Source organism: Pectinophora gossypiella, chromosome 18 (genome assembly GCF_024362695.1).
Source record: "Pectinophora gossypiella chromosome 18, ilPecGoss1.1, whole genome shotgun sequence".
NCBI classification, from domain to species: Eukaryota; Metazoa; Arthropoda; class Insecta; order Lepidoptera; family Gelechiidae; genus Pectinophora; species Pectinophora gossypiella.
Window position 1 is genome coordinate 7,928,841 of NC_065421.1, and position 23,987 is coordinate 7,952,827.

Here is a 23,987-nt window from a genome sequence, read left to right on the forward strand (position 1 = left end):
GACAATTAGGTTATCAGCCTGTATTGTCCACAAAGTGTATGTCCTCACCGGGATTCGAACCGAGGCCTCCGAATCGTAAACTCACAGCTCAACCACTCGACCACAGAGGCCGTTAAGTAACATTGATTTATATTTAAATCTTACCTACACACCTTTCTGAAGAAAAAGAAGTATGTCACGTTCGAAGCAAATGGAATTGCATAGTTTATGCTTACCCCGATGGGTAATAGGCGTGAGTTTTTTATGTACTTATAAAGTTACTTTAAAGTTAAAACTATCTACACTAAGCACAAGCAAACCCATAAACCAAACTGCTCACCGTACTATTTGATTATAGAGAATAAAAAAATATATGCATATCGATATTTAAATTATTTAGAGACTTTGAAAATATTCGATTATTAATCGATATACAGTCGCTTATCGGTCAACATCACTTTATTTTTTCCGATTTCCGGATTGGTTTTCCGATTTCCGAAAACAAAGTCGGTTTCCGATTCAGTTTTACCGTTGTTGTTTTTCGGGTTGAATTAATTCGTTTAGTTTAGATTTATAATATTCCTGGACTTATGGAATAAACAATACTTACAAAACAAACGAAATATATACAATACATACGAAACAATACATGTTGTCAAAAGATGGACCTACAACCCCTAGAGTTCATAACTAATTTAAGAGCCACGCTCTTACCGGTGTAGCATTCTCCATGCTACTTTTTAGAGAAAAATTGGGCAGTGGTTTCCCTCTTGCCTTCCGCCCCGCAGTACTCTGTCTGACGCGAGTAGGATGGCCCCCAGTATAGTCTATTTCAAAGCGGCACTGGGACTCCTGTCCTCCTGTTTAGTGTTAATTAACTTATTTATTTATTCAAACACCCTTCATGGTCTAATGGTTAGAGCGTTGGGCTCACGATGTGGAGGTCCGGGTTTGATTCCCGATAGGAACTTCGTTGGTATCACTTTGTAAGACTATCCTTTGTTGGGTCCATGCTTCGGAAGGCACGTTAAACCGTTGGTCACGGGCTACTAGCCCAAACACCTCCACCAACCCGCACTGGAGCAGCGTGGTGGCACCATACCCCCTCCAGTTGATTAAGATGAGGCATGTGCCCAGCAGTGGGGCGTAGGTAAATAGGCTATATATTTTTATGTAATGTATTATTTTTAGTGCCTATAAACATAATTATAAAGTGTATGTGTAATGACATAATTCAAATTTTGAATCTATTAAGTTGTTCATATTCGCGAAAATATGTACCTATAGATATATGGAGGATATATTTAGAAAGGGATTTTCCCCGCGGAAGGGATATAATGTACTTGATGATGTATTTGCTTCTTGAGATATTAAATTTATTTATAGAAGAATAAGAAGAAATAAGTTCCGCATAGAGTATATCTACGTACAAATATATATTCTCTTCCGTAAAACGATTTATTGTGGAACTATTTCTATACGCATCTGACGATAAGTAACGAGATAAAATGTTTTCCTACAACAGAATAAAATTGTAGCTTCTGTGCTGAAATAAATTAATACTTTTAGCTTTTCAGCTTGGGCAAACATGCCTAACGACTTGTAACAATAAGTCGTCTAAAGGATAGTCATTTCAACTCTTCTCTCGTGTGAGCTTTGAAACCAATAATCGACTATTACTAATAATACTATTGAGCCGCAAAAAGCCCCTGATTTTTCATGTAACTACCACGTACTTACTAAGTAATACTAACCCAACGGCTAAACGTGCCTTCCCAAGCACGGATCATCTTCCTTTTGGACAATTAGGTTATCAGCCTGTATTGTCCACAAAGTGTATGTCCTCACCGGGATTCGAACCGAGGCCTCCGAATCGTAAACTCACAGCTCAACCACTCGACCACAGAGGCCGTTAAGTAACATTGATTTATATTTAAATCTTACCTACACACCTTTCTGAAGAAAAAGAAGTATGTCACGTTCGAAGCAAATGGAATTGCATAGTTTATGCTTACCCCGATGGGTAATAGGCGTGAGTTTTTTATGTACTTATAAAGTTACTTTAAAGTTAAAACTATCTACACTAAGCACAAGCAAACCCATAAACCAAACTGCTCACCGTACTATTTGATTATAGAGAATAAAAAAATATATGCATATCGATATTTAAATTATTTAGAGACTTTGAAAATATTCGATTATTAATCGATATACAGTCGCTTATCGGTCAACATCACTTTATTTTTTCCGATTTCCGGATTGGTTTTCCGATTTCCGAAAACAAAGTCGGTTTCCGATTCAGTTTTACCGTTGTTGTTTTTCGGGTTGAATTAATTCGTTTAGTTTAGATTTATAATATTCCTGGACTTATAAGGAAAAAGACAATCGCTTTGGTTTTGAATTTAGATTCTGTTCGAAGTTTTCTTCTGTGTTCTAAATCAGAATTTAATGCGAGCGAAGCTGCGGGATAAAGCTAGTATTTACATAAGCTCGACTTTAATTAATAAAGTTTTACTTAATATTTGTTAAATTTGAAAACGTTTTTATATAAAAGACCGGGAAATATTAAATCAAAAGCACAATTAAAGTTTTATGAATATTATAAATTACTTTTATTATTATATATTATTATCTTAGGGAAATAACTTTCTTATTAGGAATAAGAAAAATATAATTCGAAGTTTAAAATATTACGAATAAAATGAATACAAAATATTCAAAATTCGAAATTAGAAAACTTGTGCAAAGTAACAAATGAATTAGTGAAGCGAATAATTTCCTTTCTCTTTGCAACCTACAGCATTTTTTTATACTACCTAATTACGTAAAAATAATTCAAATTCCTTTAACGCACTGCAAAGTTGTCAAAACATACAATCTGTATCCATACCGATTAAACCTGTACCCATCATCTCCTAATTCTATTAGGTAATTTTTAATTATTTTATGTTATTTTATACTCTATAATAAGGCTATTGTAATCAATATCTTATTATAATTTACAAACTTAGTTTCGACAATATAATACTAAACTCTATAATTTAATTTATAATTATAACATTTATTCTGAGTGAATAAAAAGGACTTGTGTAATTAAATCAACGCTTAAAAAGATTTCTAAAGTAAGAAAATACATTCTCTACTAACTAAAAAGCCAAGTAGAAACCTACGAAAATGATGAGACAAAAGAAAATCTCACCCGAAAATATCCTAATCGAGCAGCGGCATGGTAAGTCACTTCAGTCCAGTACAGAGCACGTTACGTTAAAATCAAATTTCGAAGTTACGGTTAAAGATTACGTGACGGGAACGCACGCGTTCGCGTTAGCAAGTGGCAAGTCGCGTGTGAGGCAACGCGCGGCGCGCGACCGACTGACTGGCGACTAGTCGCCGGTTACCTTAGGCGCGCAGCTCCGAACCAGGTGAGAGACGATTTCAACCTCTAATTGCGATGCCACCACTGTGATCACCTGCAGCGTTTTTTATCGATACCTCGGCTAGAAGACCGTGTGTACGTACAGCTTTACAAGCATTCGAACGGGTTTCACTAACTAAAATAGAATAGGTTTGGATATGCTTTTTTAGCTCTATTTCGTAACTCGTAACGCCTCTAGAAATATGATTGGCCATCTGATACGCCACGATTAATTTATAACAAACATCACAGAAGGAAAAAAATAGGAGAAGAGAGGAAGGGGGTAGACCTAGAAGAACATTTATGAAACAAATAAAAGAGAAGGTGCAGGTCGTGTCGTATCAGGAGGTGAAGGTTTTGGCGGGAAGAAGAGAGGAATGGCGATTACTCCACCGACAAGAGCGCAGCTTTTAAATAAAGAGAGAGAGAACGCCTCTAGAGTCCAACAATATAGGAGTGATTACGGTTACTTACTTCTTTAAAAGTTGTATCTATTGGTACTGTATTGGTAGCTCGTATTAAAGTAAATCATTGAAATATATAACATAGGTAAGCTCACGACTATATCCCAATTCATTTATTTATTTTATGTAAATAAACGGGTGCCTTCCAGTGACACGCGTACAATATTTTCGATGAAGTCATCAGATTTTTATCAAAGTAACAAAAAAAATAGAAGGTCGAAGATGTGTTCTGTTATAGCATCGATCATAATCTAAATATATAAAAGGAGGAACTGACTGACTGATATATCAACGCACAGCCTAAACTGCTAAACGTAAGCACTTGAAATTTGGAAGGGACGTAGCTTAGGTACCGTAGAGGTGCACTGAGAAAGGAATTCCCAAAATTCTCACGGGAACGGGAATTAGCGGAAAAATCCTTTTGTATGAAAAATCTAAACCACTAAAGTTATACGTACGCTTGATGGCATGCAGGTACCTTAGTAAACTTAAAGCTTAGTTGCCACAGGATATTGCAAAATTCCCACGGGAACGGGAGTTAGCGGGAAAAAATGTTGTATGAAAAGATCTAAACAGCTTAAGTTAGATGCATGAAATTTGACATGCACTCCCACACACACAAAGATCTCTCTTTTATAACACGCCACGCGGACGAAGTCGCGGGCAAAAGCTAGTTATGTATAAGATCGAAGTGTAAAAGAGTCGAAGTGTGAAAATTCCAACATCGCGTTTATATGATGCGGAAGAATCTTGGTCAGTTTAACGGTCACATGCCTCCTTCGGGGATGTGTTAAACATACTCCATCACGCTGCTCTACTGCGAGTTGGTGAAGGCGTCTGGGCTGGTAGCCAAGTCAGTTGTCAAAGTTTGCAAGCTTGGCTTAACGATTACTAATGCCTCGTCCTCACTGGCACAAGTCTAGATACATGTTACGCCGGAGAAACTTCTCACCTTACAATTTCAATTTTATGTCGATATTTGTTTGATAAAAAGGTTGTTTAATTATGGACATGTGTAGCTGTAAGAGGGAACGACTCTCTGACAATCCTACATTAAAAATAGACGGTTTTGATTTTTGATTTTGTTTGTCAGAATCAAGGAATATTTAAAATGGTTTGCGTAGCTGGTAGTTTTAATAAAAACATATTTGGCGACCCATTCAATGACTGTACACGCCCGAGTTTACTTAAAAACCTTGCGTTGCTTAGCAACGCCGTAGCTTAAGAGCTACGGACTAGAAAAACGAACGTAAATAAGTACTAAACACAATTAAGAAAGTGGATTATTTCCCGAAGTGTTCTGCAAAGTGCTTATCAAATACTAGCTAATTCTTAAGGACAGGTAAATACATTTCCACTCAAAAATAGATTGTACATATATAAGGAAGTGCCATTTAATTTTCTCACAAATACGAGATTAGTTATAAAGCTTCGTGAGATTTTTCAAGGAAGACATTTCACGCTTCAGAAACTTTTAGAAGAAAACAAGAGGCTTAATTGTGTTGTCGCATAATATATTATAGAAGATGGCTTCCACGAGGCGCAATTTTTAGCAAAACATTATCTTTTCCTTTTGACATTTAGAATTTACCTTTCAACAGTTTTAAGACAGTTATTAAACAGAAACTTTGTAAAACAGGTAATTACAAGGTTTGTGATTATTTAATAGTAATATACCTACTTTCAAGACCATTTCTATAGGTACCTATCTATGTTTAGATTTCCCAAACATACTCGTAAGCAAACGCCGTCTACTATCTGACTTTAAAACCGTAACAAATGTCTAGCGAGGTACAATTTTAACAAAATAATTGTTATAGTTAATGAAAAAATTATACATATATATAGCAGAGTCTGAAAACCTACTGTTTTATGTTTTTATTATGGTTTTTCTTTATTCGTCATCATCACCAGCCCATTAACTTCCCCAGTGCTGGGGCACGGGCCTTCCCTATGGATGGATAGGGAGATCGGGCCTTCAACCACCACGCGGGCCCAGTGCGAATTGGTGGTTATTAACGACTGCTAATGCAGCCGGGACCAACGGCTTAACGTGCCTTCCAAAGCACGGAGGAGCTCGAGATGAAACCTTTTTTTGTGGTCACCCATCCTATGACCGGCCTTTGCGAAAGTTGCTTAACTTCAACAATCGCAGACCGAGCGCGTTTACCGCTGCGCCACTGAGCTCCTCCATTGCCTTGTTATTTGTACGTTATAAAGAATAAACGGAAAACCTTTCCATTTTTTGGTTGTTAAAAATATAACACATTTATAATAATATTAAATTGTAGTGGTACGGGACTTTTAATGCGCGAATCCAACTCACACTTGGCCGGTTTTGGTTTCAGACCCACCCTCTCTTGTGCGTCTGACTTATTAGGGTTTATACCAAGGTCTTCTCTGTATAATTAGACATTCACTGTCCCTTAGGCGATCTACTAAACCTTTAGTGTGAAAGGCAGAGAAAATAATTAGGTTTTGTTATACCTTGCAGCTTGTTTTTACACATAAAACATGAACGTAAACTGACTAATGTCCCATTGCTGGGCACAGACCTCCCCTCAATCAATCGGAGAAGGTATGGAGCATACTTCACCACGCTGCTCTACTGCAGGTTGGTAGAGTTTTTTACACATACGTATATACAATCACGCCTATTTCCAGTTGGGGTAGGCAGAGACTTCGGAAATACACTTACTACGACCCTGACACACCACTTTCGCGTCTTCCGCTCTCATTAAAGTCTTTGTGCATGGTTTAGATTACTTTTGACCTAGTCTTTCTTTAAATCATCCTATATTTGATCGTTTGTTTCGAGGTCCATTTATTGAGGATGTCCACCACCGCCACATGGAATATGAATATACTTTATTGCACTTAACAACTAGTTAGATCACAAACAAGAAATGGACGTTTACAAGGGTGGACTTATCTCTAAGAGAGATCATGACTGTTACCTATGACTAATATTTTGTATTTTATTATTATTTTTCTGTTCCTTTTACGTTTCTGTTAATACTACTGCTACTATGTTTGTATTGTTACTGTGGCATCCTCTAATAATAAATACTTTCTTTCTTTCTTTCTTTCTTTCTTTCTTTCTTTCTTTCTTTCTTTCCTTTCTTTCTTTCTTTCTTTCTTTCTTTCTTTCTTTCTTTCTTTCTTTCTTTCTTTCTTTCTTTCTTTCTTTCTTTCTTTCTTTCTTTCTTTCTTTCTTTCTTTCTTTCTTTCTTTCTTTCTTTCTTTCTTCCTTTTTTTCTTTTTTCTTTCTTTCTTTCTTTTTTCTTTCTTTCTTTCTTTCTTTTTATTTCTTGCTTTATCGACGTCAATCTTCTTCTTCCGTCTTACTTGTCTTTGGTTATATGTAAGTATATAAGTATTATACCAACTTTGCGAGATCTTTTGTGAAACTGAGACACCAGTGTCTTCCAAATCCAAAACGCTGTTCCAGAACAGCGTGGTGGAGTATGCTCTATACTACCTCCGGTTGATTGAGGCGAAATCTATGCCCATCGGTGGGACGTATATAGACAAGTATGTTTTATAATAACGGTTATCCTAACAAGTAGTTAAAAGATCATAAAATAATTAATGAAGGGAGGTTCCTTTTTGTGTCTGGTCTATTGTTCCCCGCTGGGAATCAAACCCCACCTACTAAATCAGGGGGACCGTTTGCTCAAAAGCAATAACAGACCAAGTAGTAAAACAGTTGAATGTAAGATTGATCGTCATTTAATTTTGTCTCGTACCCGAAACTCGCGTATTGAATACTTAATAGCACCTAGCGATTTGTTATTTATTCTGTCCATAAACTTTCATGAAAGTTGCGAAATAATTTGCCCTCCTTATAAAATCAGATGTTGCCTAATCTTGCTATGAAGTTTCGCCCTTTCGATGGTTCTTACCAATAATTGCCAAACTTCCTTTTGCCCTCGAAAAAGATTCAATGATTAAAGAGGAAATTATGCGCTTCGAGATAGGTAAGTACTTAATTTTTCGATTAAGAGTTAATCTTTTTTTAATATTGTAATTTTTTATAAAAGATTACTTTTTTATCGGACTTGTAGATTAATCCTGGTTGATAGACACTACTGAGCCGGAAAAAAGGTAAAGAAAAAACAAGTGTAAAAGCCTTTAAAAGTTCTCTTTAGAGTCATCTCGGGTTTCAACAAAATTGAAACCTAAGGTTGAAATTCTATGGTTCAACAAATGTAACTTGATTAAAATATCTGTTGTCTAGTTCGTACTAAGCTGTATACTGTTAGTGCGAAAAAGAGATATTTCTTGTCTCTTTCGCACTAGATGATATGTTATATATGCCGCCCTGCTTTCTTGCAAATCACGTTTGTTGGACCATAAGCGATTTCAATAGAATTTCTCCTTACCTACAACAACAAATTCTAATAAAACTAACTAATATTCCTTCCTCCAAATCCCCATACATAGATGTAGGTCAATTGGTTTCAAATTGATCTTCACCCCATGTATACTTCGATTCCACGCCACAAAAGCCCCTTGAACATATCCTCTCTATTGAATAAGACAGAAACTAAAACAACTTTGGGCAATTTGAACTGTAGCACATAATCTGATCAATAAAATAATCCAATTACAAGATAAAAAACAATATTGCTCAATAAGGCCCGATAAGCAGGGCTCCAATATTCCTGAAATGGGAATTGTCTCTAAGACGGACCTCCGAAAGGTTCAGAACGTTTTTGCTTGTATTTCCGCCTTCCTTTCATTTATTTTCGAAACATAATTCCAGCATTATACAGACCATAGAATTAAGAAACAAAGGTAGGTAAGACATGGGATGTTTTCCGGCCAAGTAGTTAATGCCATTTGCGGCAAATCTACAATAAGTCACGTCAAAAAAAAGATTTGGTGTCGAAGTATGAAAACCATTGACGCCACAGATTTGAATGTCTAAATTGGGCAAGAACTACAAGCCTTTTGACGTTTGTAAGCTTTTGAAATTTATATGGTTACATTTTCGGCCACGCCTGTATAGTACGATAAGGTACAAAAGTCCAATCAGTTTCTTGAAAAGTGATAAATTAACTTGTTGCGCTTAAGATCTCCTGGTTACATGTCGTTTCTGTAATAGACCAAAAACACCTACAAAAACAAAAAATATATAATTATGACAACCAATGTTTACAAAATAATTCGCCGGGCTCAGTGACTGCACTTTTGCTCTTGGATTGTACGTAAGTACATGGAAAAAATAACAAAACAAATAGTTTTTTTTCTGTTCTGTCATACAGAGAGATCGACACCCTAGCAGGCTGCCTTTTTTATGACGTGACTTATTGTAGATTTGCCGCAGATGGCATTAACTTGGCCGGACAAATGGGGAGCGCTGAAGGCTCTCACCCGGTACAACGTTTAAGACAACAGGCCTGAGGGTGCCCAGTTGGGCGCGAACCTCGGCTCAGGGCGTCGTCTGAGAGGAAAAATATTTGTAAGAATTAATCGACCCTAGCGGGTCGATAGCGATAAGCGCTGAATGAGGGAAATCGTCGACCACGCCGGCGGGGTCGGTATCGGGTTGGTCGGTATCGGGGTAGGAGTTAGCAGGCTGCCAAAAACTGCTCACTCAGTATAAAAGTCGTAATATGGATGTTTGGGCATGTTTAATTAAAATATATTTATTTAAAAAAACCTGTCATTATATTTATGAAGTACTTAGTTGAGTTAATTATAAGTTGGTTGTTTCTATATTTCAATGTCTTCCAGATTTGTGGCGAAAAGAAAATGTAGATCATTATTTTCTCTAAATGGGTGAATATCAAAATTTCAATTTGGTGGCGTAATTTCACATTATTTTTTCGTGAAAAATTGGGTTCCGACATGAAAAAGATCCAAAAGGATCCTGGGTTCCAACATGAAAAAGAATCCAAAAGGATCCTTTTTCATGTCGGAACCCAATTTTTCACGAAAAAATTATATGAAAGTTCGCCACCAAACTTGGCACATTTTGATATTGACCCAAATACAAAAATAAGCCCACTGTATTTATTCTACAAAAATCATTGCAACATATCTTAAAAAAAAACATTGCGCAGAAACTCGCGCTTAAAACAAATGCATATAATCCAAAGTAAAACACTCCCGCGATTATCATCTTAACACGAAATCTAAAGCGAAACAGCGGACGAAAATCGTCTCGGTTATAATTCGAAACGAAACGCAAGAGGGGAAAACGTTCTTGCGCCCGAAGCACGAAACGTTTACGAGTGTAAGAGTACTTTCTCACGGCGCGATCTGAAGCAGGATGCAATTCCAATGAGGGACTCCCCAGGCTACATTCCCTAAAAAAAATATAGAAGGCGCTGTCCAGATTTAACATGATAATTACCTATTTTCTCATTACTCGGGTATATAATTATTCAAAAATACTCCATAAATATTATAATTTAATGGAAGAATCATATATAATCATATATATATATGTGCATTTATATATGCACACTTATTTTCAGATGTGCAAATTTCACATTGCAATATTGCTTTTGAATATGAATTGTTTCGATGTGGCCTTTTTAACCCCCTGAGATACAATTTAAAAGAGCTCGAATCGCGTGGCGTCGGTGATTCAATCGATTCGATATCGACACCGTCGCGTCGTGAGATAGATCGCTAAAGACGATTCGGGTTGTGATTATCGTCCAAGCGTTCAGGAAGTAATATAAGTAAGCCAAATGAGCATTTTTCCGCATCTCCAGGCAAAACGGATTCGTTCCGTTGTAAGCTCTTCTCATTTATTTATTGTATAAATATTCCATTAGGAGAAGAATGATAGAAATATTGATGAGGTTTTTTCATTAGTATTTTGTGTGATTCTATTGTCAGTTGTTAAAGAAAGGGTACCTATAATAATCATCATTATTATTATTCTCATATACTTAGGAAATGATTTTAATTAACGTACTAAATTTCCGGGGTCTTGAATCGGAATTTTATGCGGATAAATTAAAAATCTTTCTAAATGTATATATTTACAATGCTGGAGATGAGAATCAACATTGAATATATACAATTTTCACCAACACATTTGGCTCGTCCATTACAGACGGCGATACTGTTCACGTTGCGAGTTGGTCTAAAAGAAAGCTTGGTGAAGCATAGACTTTCATTTTGCAATGGATGACCTCTTGACTAGCCCAATTGAGAATATATTCGTCAGCTAATGTATGCATGTATTTAATGCGATTTTCAGCATCTTTAAGGACAATGGGACTCTGTCTATCTATCTTTTAGGCCTCTACGCTTTTACAACGTAGAATAATACTGGCTTCTTTCTATTTATTACATAAAGTTGCTTTTCATGAAAATAACGGCCAACATCCACGCGACCTGTAAATAGAAAAGGCAAACCTACACAAATAATTGAAAATAAAAAAAAATATAATAACTTTTTATGTAAGCACACAAGATAAACTTTCGTTAATAGATACAAAGAAATCTGATAAAAATAGTTTTTATTATAAATCTCTAACTTCTGTAAGTAGATTAGAAAAAAAGTGTAGTACATAGTTTTGCAGGCCAGTTACATTTCTTAGTTTAGTAAAAATGCAAAAAAAGTCTAATGTTGGATTGGAATTCACCAAACGCAACGGTTATCATATCCGATATTTCGTCCGAAATACCAGTTGGCTGTACTCGTATTCCGGGTCCGCGCATGAAATTTTAGTTTATCGAGTACGGAAGTGAGAAGATTAACTCTGGCACGAATCCCTCATAAACGTTTTAGGCCATCGATAAGAGCCGGTCGGCGCCGAATTTCGTAAGTATGTTTGTTTTAATAAACATTCTTTTTTCTTGGAGTAACGTGTTTGTTTTGGTGATTTGATTTGGTTTTAGAATAGAATAAAATAAAACGTATTTACCTATAAAACATAATTTCAAATGTTTAGTTAAGGTATTTTCTGTTTTTTATTATTATTATTTTTTATTTTTTTAGTATTTTTTGATAGAATGTATATTATTTTGTCTATAAATAAACTATGTTAATAAACTCTTGATTAAAATTATAATTAAGTGACAACAAAACCAAGAAAGGTACATCTTGGATTCGACACATTTAATTTTATCTATTCTGAAGGTCAGGGTCAAGGGAAAGAAGGTTCATAATAAAAAAGTTAATACAGTTTTAAAGAAGGTTTGATAAATTTATCGATATAGTTTCAGTGGTGGCGATAAATTACGTGGTTAGAATGATGGTAGCCATTTTCCTCAAAACAAAAAAGTCAAGAACGAAGGAAGGTTTATTTTTTCTCTGTGAAATATAACTTCGGCTTATGTAACCAAGCTATTTACTATCCGTCGACGAATATGACTTGAAGGCATCTTATTATAAATACTTAATACAATCAGGATGCTCTTGATTGCTTTGTGAGAATTCGTTGTCTATAAGTAAACATGGAAGGGCGAAACATTTACATGTTTATTAAGGTTCAGTAAGATCGACTCTTAATCGGCGAGCGTGTATTAAAGGATTAATGAATGTGGCGGAAGCAAGAGAAGTGTGTCGGGATCGAAGCAAATGGAATTCCATAGACTTTGCTTACCCCGGTGGGAAATAGGCGTGAGTTTATGTATGTATGTATGTAAGATCGCGTCGCGTTTTCCGCATCGTGACTTCTCTTAGTAAAGACGTATAATTATTGTATGCAGTGTTTATTTATTTAATACAGTCATATCAATAAGTGTGGTGTCTGTGATAAGGCGGTGACCAAGAGGTCTCCGGCTTTAACTACGATCGATATTTTTATCACTTTGCACATGTTAACCCTGATGAACTATCGATATTATCGATTGTTCTAACATAATCTAAAGTACATATTGCTGTGTGACAATAACTATTATTTTTTCCTGTCCTAAAATACTTCTAGAGCGGATGCAATTTATTTTTCTTTTAGTTTTATCATGAAAACACAATAAAAAAAAACTAAAATATACAGAATAACTCTCTACCTTCATTTCCTTTATATGCTTAACATAAGTATATTACGAATAGGGGAATAGGGGAATTTTCCTCTACACCTACACTTGCCTGTGTCATGACATACGGGTAGTAAACAGTAGGTATACCTACTAAACTTCTATCGTGTGGGTTGTGAGGTGGATTACCAACCCCATAAACCCGGGTGTCAGGGTTATTATTGAGCCGCCATAGACCCCTGACATGACTCATGTAACGATTACGTACTTACATCAGTAAGTAGTAACCGGGACCAACGGCTTAACGTGCCTTCCGAAGCACGGATCATCTTACTTTCGGACAATCAGGTGATCAGCCTGTAATGTCCTAACCAAACTAGGGATCACAAAGTGATTTTTGTGATTTGTCCCCACCGGGATTCGAACCCGGGACCTCCGGATCGTGAACACAACGCTCAACCACTAGACCAGGGAGGCCGTTTAATTACCTAGTAATGAACAAGATACGAGGAGCTCGGTGGCGCAGCGGTTAACGCGCTCGCTCTGCGATTGTTGAAGTAAAGCAACTTTCGCAAAGGCCGGTCATAGGATGGGTGACCACAAAAAAAAGTTTTCATCTCGAGCTCCTCCGTGCTTCGGAAGGCACGTTAAGCCGTTGGTTCCGACTGCATTAGCAGTCGTTAATAACCATCAAGCCGCACTGAGCCCGCGTGATGGTTTAAGGCCCGATCTCCCTATCCATCCATAGGGAAGGCTCGTGCCCCAGCAGTGGGGACGTTAATGGGCTGATGATGGAACAAGATAGACACAATATGAACGTCTAATGACTACACAGCTTGTAATTTTGTGACAGTCTGTACAGATAAGCTCTAGTTTGCGACACAATACTAGATTTATTAGTAAGGGCAATATAATATCCTGCCTAGAGGTATAATATGTACTCGTATTTCTATGCGGAAGTTCAATATAATATACATAAAAACATAAACAGCCTATATACGTCCCACTGCTGGGCACAGGCCTCCCCTCAATCAAACGGAGGGGGTATGGAGCATACTCCACCACGCAGCTCATCATTTATCATCATTTATCATTATTATTTATCGTTAAGTTTATTTTTTCCCATCATGCGCAGCATGTGATTTTGTTCGTATTTTGGCAGAACGACATGAATTTTGGGTTACATATTAGCACCAATCGACAAAACGATATAGTTAAATCTTCAAATTCGATGAAATTACCGTGACAAAATTTTATCACCTTGCGCATGTTAGCCCTACCGGACGCACGGAATCGTTTAAGGTAAAATGTATAATTTAAATATACATTAAATGTTTTATTATTTTATTGGAGACATTCAAGTTATTTATATATCATCTACTAGAATATTAAATTTCCCTTCACATAATACGAAACGTTTCACTTATCGGTTCGTGTGGGCATACACAACTGTGCTATATATATATTACATCCGATGTCTCCCATTCTTCGCTCAAGTGGAAACGCAGATAAACTTCACACTACGCTCCAAAACGGGTTTGCTCTCATTCCTAATTTATGAACATCATCTTTGACATGTTATTAATTACTTGTGTTTTGGATGTAGTGAACTTTTATGTTTTGATACTTTTATGTTTAGTACCGACTTTAAATAATATATATATATATATATTCTGACTTGATATCAAGTGGAATTTCCTGGCGGAAAACTCATGACGATTTTAATGTTTTAAAAAAATATTTACAGTTTCATACTTTTGCGACGGAAATTTCACTTGATATTACATCAGAATCATGAGCGCAATCATCCCTCTCAGTATTCGTTACGATGTCACTAATACCGTGTATATAATAGACTATCTATACGGGTGATATGTTGGCAATCTCTCTAAAGAGGTTTATTGTAAAAAGCAAGTTTTTTTGGCTAGGTATACCCAACCGGACAGGGATTACACGCTCCACCATATTCGATAAAACCCTCAGTCGACTTCTACAATATGTTAGAGCATGAAGCGGCTTAGAATATGTCATCTAAGTTCCTCTTTTCGGCGATGAAAAAGGGTTTTACCGCCTATCACGTTGGTCTAACAGAAAGCTCGGTAAGGCGATGGATGTACATCTGACTACCCCAATTGGGATATCATCGTGAGCTTACATTATGCAAAGAGGCTTTAAATGTTTCTTTTTTTGTTTTATAGCGTGCTCCCGTGCTTAGGGAAACTCACAAAGTGAAAATTGAATTGAAAAATTCTGACTTAGACGGCGTCACCGCTTTATGACGATATAGATGGAAAATTTTGCATGGCATAGACAGGATGAGGACCCGGTGGTGTAATGGCGCAAAATTAATAATGTTTTTTTTTAGTTTTTTTAATTATTTTTAATTCTGTACTTCTGCGGTGGAAAATTCCACTTGATATTAACTCAAAATAATGAGCAGAATCATCCCTCTTAGTGTTAGTTGAGATGTCACTTACACCCCGTACAAGTACATACAGGTAGCCATACATTAAAGTATAGGTGTTACTGACACCGTAATGAATACTAAGAGGGATGATTCAGATCATGATTCTGAGTTGATATCAAGTGGAATATCCTGTCGGAAAATTCATGAAAATTTTAATGTATTTTTAAATTAATTTCAGTTCCATACTTTTGCGTCGGAAAATTTCACTTGATATCAACCCAGAACCATGGTCTGAATCATTTCTCAATGTTTTTGTTACGATGTCACTAACACCCTGCATACCGTCCGGTTGATTAAGGGGTGGCCGGTGTCCAGCAGTGTGACACTTTTTTTTTTGACGTGACTTATCGTAGATTTGCCGCAGATGGCATTGACTACTTGGCCGGACAAATGGGGAGCGCTGAAGGCTCTCACCCGGTACAACGTTCAAGACAGCCTGAGGGTGCCCAGTTGGGCGCGAACCTCGGCTCAGGGCGTCGTCTGAGAGGAAAAATTAATCGACCCTAGTGGGTCGATAGCGATAAATGTGACGCTATGTAACTATGTTATGTATGTATAAGTCTTTAAAGATGTTCGAAAACACAACCTTAAATCCAAAGTAACAAAAGCCCTGGAGTCCATTTATGTGGACTTTTATCTATCGCTCGGTCCCCTCGCTCTGTATCGAGTTGATATACACTCTATTACCCTAGAGACCCAAAGCTAAACGTCATTCCAAACCCCATCTCAGATGTTTCCTTGTTTCTAAGGGATTTTCGATGCATTGAAACAATAAAAGAGATTTTTGCCAGTTTTTGTTCGAAGATTTTTTGGGTTGAAAATTGTTTTTTTAGACAGATATACCTACAGATATACCAGACGCAACGACAAGCCACTCGCCGTAGCGGGAGTCGCTATCAACGCCACAATTCGCCACGCTTTTATTCGCAGTATCATCTAGCATCATAAGTTTTTGTAAGTCGCCCATCTTTTGCGAAAATGAAGAAGAATAAGCTCTGAGAAAACCTTTGAGTCCAAAGATTGCCGGTAGCCACGCTTATCGTAAAGAATTGCGGGAATAAGGATTCCATCTATCGGCCTTACACTTAAGCGCTAAAAATTTATTATGATTTCAAAGGTCCGCCCCTGCTATTTCCGAAGAAAAATAAAAATATTAAAATTATATATTTCATTGAACGATGATTTTTATTTTGTTAGCATTTACCCGTGCTGGAAGCTCGCAAAGAGATTTTTTTTTATTTATAATATTATTAGTACTCAATATTCTAGATAGAGTGCGCCGGCGTCAGCTTAATGACGATACATAGATCGAACAAATTTCGTATGAACAGGAGGAGGATCTGGTGATGGTGTGTCCGGTGGTTAACACGCTCGTTCCGGCTTGAGAAGAGCTGCGGGTTCAAGACCCGTCCGAGTCGGAAGTTTTTTCAACTTTGAATTTTCTGTGTTCATTGAACGATGTTGGATTTTAGATCAAATCAAAATCAAATCAAATATACTTTATTGCACACAACATACAAAACAAATTAACACAGATGATGATAGATGCAGTACAATCTGGCGGCCTTATTGCTAAACAGCAATTGAAATGTACACCATTATAATCTAAAATCTATTGGACAAATCCATTGAACAAGTTTTATACTTAAGTAGTTCTTACTTCACACATACTTTACACACTTCCGTACCTACACCTACTTGCAATCCTCATAGCTTCTATAATATAATGTCAACTTCCTTTAAAACGCGTTTACAAAAACAAACCCACTTCGGATATCCGAAAATAAGCCAATGCAATAATAAACAACCAATATAATACAGGAAGACTGTAGATCACAATATATACGGTCACGTAAGCTGCTTGCAACCCTTAGTGGTAAAAATTGCGACTCAGTTGGCCGACTGGGCGTCTTAGGCCATTCAATTTGTCGCACCAGACCCTTCTCAATACGTAATTGACACAGGCTTATCCCGAAACTTAGATCCGCCATTCGTTCCCCTTTTTCTAAAAACTCCTCAATTCGACCACTTTTATTTACACGTTGAACGTAAACAAAAATACCTTTATCAGGAAAATTGCGACTGAGAAATTGTTTGAAGTCGGTCATGTATTATCGCTACGGGTATGGAATGTAATAAAAGGTGACGTAAAGTAGGACATACGTCGTTTATAATAATGAACATTGTGACAACAGTAATGTAAGTGGGCTATGAATTAACTATTTATCAGACGTCGGCTAAGACAGAGTGGAGATGACCCCCGTGCCGGATAGTTCTTGGCGCAAAGGTTATCCATTGCTGTGCAGCAAGGAAATGCGGCTAGTGTAATGGGCACCATTGCGCCCGGATTAGTCACGGGCGGACTTTTTGACTAGTGCAGTAAATTGCACAGTATCGTGTAAATTTATTGTGCAAATTGTTTGTGTAAGTAAAGTGTAAGTGTGTGTCCGTATAACGTAGAACCCTTGCCCTTAACGGGTAAAGACCTCAACGGTTGCAGAGGCGAAGATGAGAGCCATCGGTACGGCAATGCAGGACGGAAGGGGCGAGTCACGCGGGACTGTAACCTGAAACCTCACAGAGAGCAGGAGTGACTGTCAGTACTATTCAGAGGCGGAGGACAGAAGTACGGCTTTGAAATAGACTTCTCTGGGCACCATCCTACTCGCGTCAGACAGAGTACTGCGGGGTGGAAGGCATGAGGGAAACCACGGCCCTATTTTTCCCTAAAAAGGTAGCATTGGAAAATACTACACCGACAAGAGCGTGGCTCTTAAATTGATGATGATGAAGTACAGTGTGTTTGTTTTGTTGATAACAGTCTTATAAATTACTTAACGAGTCAAATGTCACTTCGATCAACTTATAAATACCAAAAAATAAACTAACAAATGTGTAACTGGATAAATAAATGTAATACAAAAATTAACTTACCTAATCCATGAAAAGACGGAAACTTCGAGATAATAATTTACGTCCTTGAAAGCTTTAAGTTTCTACTTTCTGTAACTTTGTTTTATAAAACCATTAGTCATTCTTTTGTTAGCGATTGCGACGGCAAATTTTTCACGATGAGACAAATTTCGAGAATAAATTAAGAAGTGTTGTAATCTTGTGTAATAAAAAGGGAAAGAGTTTGTTATTAGGAAGTGGGAAGTGTATTTGACGCTGGGATTTCATTTTACTTGTCTAACTTTTACTTGTTTCTTCAAGTTTTCAGGTGAGAACAATGTTCGTTTCTACTTCTGCTAAGATTTAGTGGGTGCTTTATTGTGTACTGTAATGGCGACATTTAAAGAGGTTATGAACTAAAGAAACTTATATTACCTACTGTCGAGCGAAGAACTAAATTGTCGTAGACTATGAGTTACTTATAGAAGTCCCATTACGAACTGTCGCGCATAATCGGATGGTGGCAATCGTCTGTAGTGATATGCATTTCCATTAATTTAAATCGTTGTTACTTTTACATTCTGCGTCATTCAACCCTCTTCAAGGAACAGGATGCATAAAAAAATCGTACTTAAATAGCCTATATACCTGCCGTTGCTGGGCACAGACCTCCCTTCAATCAAGTGCGGGCATAGAATAATATTGTCGATAAATTAAGCACATTCTACAAGTACCGGATTTAGTAGCAGACTCTATATTATATTCCTTTAATACCTAATATCTCCTCATAGGGTACAGTCTATCTTTGTTTCTTTTCCTTTTTTAAATAGTATTTAAATATTAATAAGTAGTATTTGAAAAAAGGAACAAACAAATTTTAAAACAAAAACACGCACAGACACACTTAGACACACTTAAAACAGGGTAAACGGCGCACTTTTTCCTCCCGCGCGAATGACCGTTAGTAAGACCGTGACAAATGAACGCAGATTAACAGAGAGGGAATGCTCGGAGCTGCTTTATCATACTTTTAGGGGATCCGAAACAACAGAGGGATCTTCTTGTCTACGCCTTGTCGGCACTCCATTCATCAAACCGTCTGATACGCGCCTCTATAGACAAGCTGGCTGTATCTTTGACAAGTTTTCGATCGAAAGATACGAAGCATGGCATTTTGAAGGTTTGTAAGGAACTTATAAAGACTTATTTATATAAGTTATCTCTGATTATGAATGATGCGAACGTACAGTTAATTGAGTAGGTAAGTGAGTGGAGGAAGCAAAGGTGGTGTGTAAAGATGTAGTAAGTGGAATGCCGTTGTCTCTGCCTACCCCAACGGTATATAGGCGTGATCTTATGCACGTTTATAGTACCAGCTTCGCCCGCGTTAAATTCGGGCTAACTAGGTTCCCCTTTCCTAATGTAGCTTCTTACATTAGGAAGCTTCTTACCTTGAAAATTGCGTCCCATATAAAATTTCACCCCCTCTTTGAAGGGGTAGGGGGCAGATTTCCAAAAAAATATGATGCATGATTTTTAGTCACAAATAGTCCACATACGAAGTTTTGGCTTTCGACCTTGAAAGTTGACCATTTTAGGGAAGTGGTGGATTAGAAAGAAATAAAAAGCAGCCTATGTCATTCTCTATCCCTTCAGCTATCTCCATTTATAAAAACACGTTAATTCGTCGCTCCGTTTTGCCTTGACATACACTTTCGCATTTATAATATTAGTACGCATTTAAACCTATTAGGCATAGCAAGGTATATCCTATTGCGCAAAAAAAACATACAATTTAACTAACAGCTAGCCACGGATAGATTATAAACTATCGAATTAAGATACGTTAAATTGTATTTTAAGTTGTTCGCAATTTCTTTTTTTTGTACCAGATTTATTATAATAACTAACGGTATTAACGGTAACACACAGGGTGTAAGTGACATCATAACAAATACTGAGGAAGATGATTCAGACCATGATTGTGAGTTATCAAGTGGAATTTCTTGTTGGAAAAATCATTCAAATTTTAGTGTTTTTTAACTTATTTTCAGTTCCATACTTTTGCGACAGAAAGTGTCACTAACACTGTATGGATAGAACTATAAAAAAACTAATTTTATGTTATATCACATCTATTATTAACTTTACATAGAAGTAGAAAGCTCACCATATGCCTTGGATAATGAGCCAGAAAACGCTTTATATATTTTGTTTCAGATAATGTTTTTCTATTCTAATATTTTGGCATTTATTTATTTATTTATGTTGGCATGGCATCAAGCATCTCATAATAATAAAGGCCATGAACAGAAAAGATTATTTATTTAAATTTAAATTAAGAAGATAGGAGGGTTCTTTCTATTAATCGAAAAATTGTATAACCAGCTATGAAGCTTGAGATTAATTTCGTGCTTGAAAGGATTATTTTATCAAATTCTTAGAACCCTTTCAAGCCTTAATATCAAAGTACAAGTATCTAATAGGATTTATTTAGTTATTTGCCGACTGTTGGAAACATTAAGATTAAAGAGGAATTTATTAATAAGTGGTAACACATAAGTTTTTATGGCAATACTAGGCAGTACCGGGGCGTGACGAGACATACATAATTTTGTACTGTCTAAAGCAATAAAACAAAATGTGTTAACAAAAAAAGGTGTTTAAGTTTTCACCATCGCCACCACCACACCACGACGGGAGACAACCTCCACTATACTGCGGCATTGGGCCGTACACTGATAACATAAAGATTTAGCAGCTTTAAATGATGATGCTATCGGCCCACTAATGTCGATTAAATCTTTCAAGCATTATCCCCTCAGACGACGACCTGAGCTGAGGTTCGCGCCCAGCTGGACACCCCCAGGCGTGTTATCTTTAATTTTGTACCGAGTGAGAGCCCTCAGCGGTCCCCATTTGTTCGGCCAAGTAGTTAATGCAGTTTGCAGCAAATCTACAATAACTCACGCCAAAAGAAAACGTCTTTGTACATACACTACTGGCTGACAAGAATTCGCGACGCGTACAATTATGTCTGTGGGGAAAATTGAAGGTTTTTGTGTGTTTAAGGAACTGGACATCATATATGGAACGCCTAGAGATGTATTTCTTTATTATTTAAGTAAAATCGCGGCGAATATACAACTACCGACATTATATACACATATTAAAGGATGAAGATAATAATTAAGGCAGTTTGACACCGTAGTGTAATTCGGGCACAGGAAGCGAAAACACAAATTACAAGATAACACCGCCCCTATAGTGCCACGGAAGTTTCCCCAAAATTCTAACTTTGTTTTATAAAGTCATTACTCATTCTTTTGTTGGTGGCTCGCCTCACTGCAAAATTTTATGACACCAAAAGAAATTGCTATAACAAATTAGAATGCTTTGTAATCTGATGTCAACGATAACGTACTAATTTCACATCTTATTTAGTTTCTCTTTAATTTAATTCTAAATACCTTAAAATTATTTTATAACTATTTTTAATTACTTTCTCTAATTATTACTATGATACTCGCGACTTAAAATTATTATAATAATATTTTATATTTAATTGTACCTACCTGTACAATCTCTAAATGTCCATATATTGCTGATTGTGTCACATATTTTTCTCTTATTCGATTATTTCTCTATGCCATCATTCCTTTTCTGCCTTTTATCTATTATTACATTTTTATAATATTTTTTTTATTGTAACATAGGCATTTCATTGTAAAAAAGCGAATTCTGCAAATAAAACTGTTTAAATATTTACTGTGCATAAACAGAAAATAGATATTGAAAAATACTCTGTATTTAATTTTTCACGTCCATATTTTTCGCTTTCACACGTAATCGTTAAGCGTCTAAATATTTTCAGTTATATTCGAAGTCAAAAATATCTTTATTCAGTAACATAGTTACACCTTGAATCGTATTTTTTTACATAACAAACGTCTCATCCGCCTAAAACTACTGCAGCTTCTCACAACCTGTATAGCCGGGGAAAAGAAGCTGCACGAAAAACCGCGGCACAGGGCCCTAGACGTTCTTTTAAAAATAAACATAAAATATTGTTATAAAAAAAGTAATTTGACTGCCCTATATCAGTTCCCAGACAGTTAATCCCATGCATTGTAAAATAACTAACTACCTACAGATATACCTTTGAAGTTTTACTATAGATATGAATAGGTATACTAATGCATTGTATTATATACTAACTAAGTATAATCTATTCATTCACTACTACTCCATTTGTCCCCCTCTCGGAGAACCTTCCACCGGGTTATGAGCTGACCAGGCCGACCTGGAAATCTTTAAATTGACTCCGCACACAGGTTGGCCGAAGTAAAGATAAACCTGTCCAGGTGGGGTTTTCTCGTCGGATCGGACCTGAGCTGCATGTGTGGTGTTAGGCCACGGACTATGGCTCATCTGACATCTTTCCCCGCGTGCCCTGATACCTGTACGCGAGAGGGGCCGATGAATGCCACCGAGGATGCTGTCCGAGTGGCGGAATACTGGGCTGAAAAAATCTGAATGCCATCGAAACGACAAGAAGAAGAGAGATAATAATTTCAATATAATCAGACATAAGCCCTTGAGTCGTTATCCGAAACGGATGGAGAAACAAACTCGCAAGTTTTTAGAACCTATTCTTGATAGTGTTATATAAATGCAAATTCAGGATATTTTTATTTGAATATATAAAATATGTAAACATTTAGCGAGTTCCAATGCAAAGCGGCGTAAACAAAATATAGTGGTGTGAGCTCAGCGCGAGTGGACAATACATTCGCGCAGCAGCCGCCGGGTCATTTCCGGCGTGTCATTGTGTAGAAGTAATGCGCAGGCGACGGTGCTAGGAGCAGCGGAAGCGGAAGCGGAAACTGGGTTAAACTATTGAATGTACAGTTTATTCTTAATAATGTAAGTCCAATGGGACTTAACAGTCGCTTCTGTAAAAAAACCACACCTGTCAAATCTTCACATCAGGTAAGCGGAAATGAAAATCGGGATAACCGAAATGACGCGATAATCGGGAGATGATGATAACGATAATGATAAAATGTTTATTCTTATTCATTAGTAAGAATAAACATTTTATCATCACATCACAGTACTAATTAAAACATAGCAATATTACTATTTGACATTTGCGTGCATTGCACACTTACTTGTATATGCGCAAATGTTAAATTTCTTTTAACCCCCCTTCGCTCTTTTTTATGATAAACATAACATACATCCACCTTACACACCTCACACACACACCTTATCTCCATTTTATTTAGTAGAGTTTCACGTCGTATAAGAACCTTTTTCTGATCGACTTACTAAATTATTTTTCAAAACCCTTTATATATCCTAAGGGATCTTTTTCGTTACTAAGTTCCGTTTGAATTCCTAACCTGATATTAACAAGCTATCGTTTCGTGCACTGCCATAATGATCTTCCAATTTGAAGGGAAAATTGGGCCAGGCATAGTATAGATCAGGGATGACGAACCAATGAGACGCGTGCCACTGGCATGCGTGTCAAAATAATTAGGACACGGTTTCTTTTTTAAATTGTATGCAAAAACATGAATAATAAAACAGAGCGAGGCTGTCTTCAGGCACGATGGTAAGCCAAGGTTGTTTGTTGGCACGGCAATGCAATTACTTTAAAAAATAGCACGTAGATGGATAAACATTTACTATCCCTAATATAAATTTATTTTCCTTACTCGTGGTAGATTACAGGACTATAGGTTAGATTTGATCTAAAATATTATCTTGCCTTTCAATAAAGTGTTCTCCGTGTTACATTGAAAAAATAATG

The 23,987-nt window shown here is 36.7% G+C and overlaps 1 protein-coding gene across 2 annotated transcripts in view; it reads right to left on the bottom strand.

Moving 5' to 3' along the window:
* Positions 1-3,344, bottom strand: part of LOC126374783 (hemicentin-2-like) — a 214,236-nt gene extending 210,892 nt beyond the window's left edge. For both annotated transcript variants that reach the window (XM_050021497.1, XM_050021496.1), the window contains exon 1: positions 3,179-3,344. The gene's annotated coding sequence lies outside the window, so the exon portion shown is untranslated. The remainder of the gene's footprint in view (positions 1-3,178) is intronic.
* Between the last annotated feature and the right edge of the window lie 20,643 nt (positions 3,345-23,987).